The 3,248-nt window shown below is 42.9% G+C and overlaps 1 non-coding gene across 1 annotated transcript; it reads right to left on the reverse strand.

Moving 5' to 3' along the window:
• Nucleotides 1–566: 566 nt before the first annotated feature.
• Nucleotides 567–674, reverse strand: LOC127740444 (small nucleolar RNA R71). Its single transcript, XR_008001120.1, has one exon. It is a non-coding gene; the product is annotated as a small nucleolar RNA R71 (small nucleolar RNA).
• Nucleotides 675–3,248: the final 2,574 nt, after the last annotated feature.

Here is a 3,248-nt window from a genome sequence, read left to right on the forward strand (position 1 = left end):
TTTCTTGTTCTCTTCTCTTTCATATGAGCAGGAGCAAAGACAAAAGCATTCTTGTTGAGGCTGACCCTGAACCTGAAAGGACCTTGAAGCGAAAGCTAAGAGAAGCTAAAGCACTACTCTCTGTAGAGGACCTAACAAAAATCTTCAAACAAGAAGAAGACATGGCAGCCGAAAACAACAACAATGCAAACAATGCAAAGAAGGTGCTGGGTGATTTTACTGCACCTACTCCCAACTTCTATGGGAGAAGCATCTCTATCCCTGCCATTGGAGCAAACAACTTTGAGCTTAAGCCTCAATTAGTTTCTCTAATGCAACAGAATTGCAAGTTCCATAGACTTCTATTAGAAGATCCTCATTAGTTTTTAGCTGAATTCTTGTAAATCTGTGACATTGTCAAGACCAATGGGGTTGACCCTGAGGTCTACAGACTTATGCTATTCCCTTTTGCTGTAAGAGACAGAGCTAGGATATGGTTGGACTCACAACCTAAGGAAAGCTTGAACTCTTGGGAAAAGCTAGTCAATGCCTTCTTGGCAAAGTTCTTTCGACCTCAAAAATTGAGTAAGCTTAGAGTGGAAGTCCAAACCTTCAGACAGAAGGAAGGTGAATCCCTCTATGAAGCTTGGGAAAGATACAAACAATTGATCAGAAAGTGTCCTTCTGACATGCTTTCTGAATAGAGCATCATATGTATCTTCTATGATGGTCTGTCTGAACTGTCCAAGATGTCATTGGACATCTCTACTGGAGGATCTCTTCATCTGAAGAAGACGCCTGTAGAAGCTCAAGAACTCATTGAAATGGTTGCAAATAACCAATTCATGTACACTTCTGAAAGGAATCCTGTGAACAATGGGACGAATCAAAAGAAAGGAGTTCTTGAGATTGATACTATGAATGCCATATTGGCTCAGAACAAGATATTGACTCAGCAAGTCAATATGATTTCTCAAAGTCTGTCTGGAATGCAAGCTGCACCAGGCAGTATTAAGGACGCTTCCTCTGAAAAAGAAGCTTATGATCCTGAGAACCCATCAATGGAAGAGGTGAATTACATGGGAGAACCCTATGGAAACACCTATAATCCTTCATGGAGAAATCATCCAAATCTCTCATGGAAGGATCAACAGAGACCTCAACAAAGTTTCAACAACAATAATGGTGGAAGAAACAGGTTTAACAATGGCAAGCCTTTTCCATCATCTTCTCAGCAACAGACAGAGAATTCTAAGCAGAGCCACTCTGACTTAGCAACCATGGTCTCTGATCTAATCAAAACCACTCAAAGTTTCATGACTGAAACAAGGTCCTCCATTAGAAACTTGGAGGCACAAGTGGGTCAGCTGAGTGTTGAAGATCATAGAATTTGCAGAGTACTCCTCCTCTGATGAGGAAGAAGAAACTAGGAAAGAGCAAGTTGCTCGGTACCTAGGAATTCTGATGAAATAGAATGCCAAGCTATTTGGCACAGAGCCATTGGAGGAAGAACCTCCAGTGCTCAGCAAGGAACTCAATGCCTTGGTTAAGCAAAAACTACCTCAGAAGCTGCCAGATCCCTGACGCTTCCTGATTCTCTACATCATAGGCACCATTACCTTTGAGAAGGCTCTGTGTGACCTAGGGTCAAGCATAAACCTCATGCCTCTTTCTGTAATGGAGAAGCTAGGGATCTTTGAGGTACAAGCTGCAAGAATCTCACTAGAGATGGCAGAAAATTCAAGAAAACAAGCTTATAGACTTGTAGAGGATGTTCTGGTAAAGATTGAAGACCATTACATCCTTGCTGATTTCATAGTCCTAGAAACTGGGAAGTGCATGGATGAATTCATCATCCTTGGCAGACCCTTCCTAGCCACAGCAAAGGCTGTGATTGATGTTGACAGAGGAGAATTGATCATTCAAGTGAATGAAGAATCCTTTGTGTTTAAGGCTCAAGGATTTCCCTCTGTAACCATGAAGAGGAACATGAAGAGCTTCTCTCAAAACAGAGTCAAACAGAGCCCCCACAGTCAAACTCTAAGTTTGGTGTTGGGAGGCCACAACCAAATTCTAAGTTTGGTGTTGAACCCCCACATTCAAACTCTAAGTTTGGTGTTGGGAGGTTCCAACATTGCTCTGAACATCTGTGAGGCTCCATGAGAGCCCACTATCAAGCTACTGACATTAAAGAAGCACTTGTTGGGAGGCAACCCAATGTTATATTTATCTATTTTCCATTGTTATTTTATGTTTTCTATAGGTTGATGATCATGTGAAGTCACAAAATCAATTGAAAAAGCAAAAATAGAATGAAAAATAGAATGAAAAATAGCACACCCTAGAGGAAAAACTTGCTGTCGTTTAAACGCCAGTAAGGGCAGCAAATGGGCGTTTAACACCCAGTCTGGCACCATTCTGGGCATTTAACGCCAGAAAGAGGCACCAGACTGGCGTTTAATGCCAGGAATGGACAGGAAGCTGGCGTTAAACGCCAGAAAGGGGCAGCAGCCCAGTGTTTAATGCCAGGATTGGCAGAAAAGGCGTTTTTGCACGCCACTTGGTGCAGGGATGACCTATCCTTGAAACCTCAGGATCTGTGGACCCCACAGGATCCCCACCTACCTCACCACTCTCTCTCTTCTTCACCCACTCACCAATCAACTCAATACCTCTTCCCCAAAAATCCCTTACCTATCAAATCCCATCATTCTCTTCACCACTCACATCTATTCTTCATAAAACCCCACCTACCTCACCATTCAAATTCGAACCACTTTCCCTCCCAAACCCACCCATAATGGCCGAACCATTACCCCCCTCTCCACCCCTATATAAACCCATCTTCACTCCTTCATTTTCACACAACCTAAACACTACTTCTCCCCCTTGGCTGAACCACAAAGCCGCATCCATCTCCACCATATTTCTTCTTCTTCTACTCTCTTCTTTCTTCATTTACTCGAGGACGAGGAAACCTTCTAAGTTTGGTGCGGTAAAAGCGTTGCTTTTTGTTTTTCCATAACCATTTATGGCATCTAAGGCCGGAGAAACCTCTAGAAAGAGGAAAGGGAAGGCAAGAGCTTCTATCTCCGAGTCATGGGAGATGGAGATATTCATCTCAAGGGTGCATCAAGACTACTTCTATGAAGTTGTGGCCATGAAGAAGGTGATCCCCGAGGTCCCTTTCAAACTCAAAAAGAGTGAATATCCGGAGATCCGACATGAGATCCAAAGAAGAGGTTAGGAAGTTCTTACCAACCCCATTC

This window comes from Arachis duranensis, chromosome 6, assembly GCF_000817695.3.
Source record: "Arachis duranensis cultivar V14167 chromosome 6, aradu.V14167.gnm2.J7QH, whole genome shotgun sequence".
Classification (NCBI taxonomy): Eukaryota; Viridiplantae; Streptophyta; class Magnoliopsida; order Fabales; family Fabaceae; genus Arachis; species Arachis duranensis.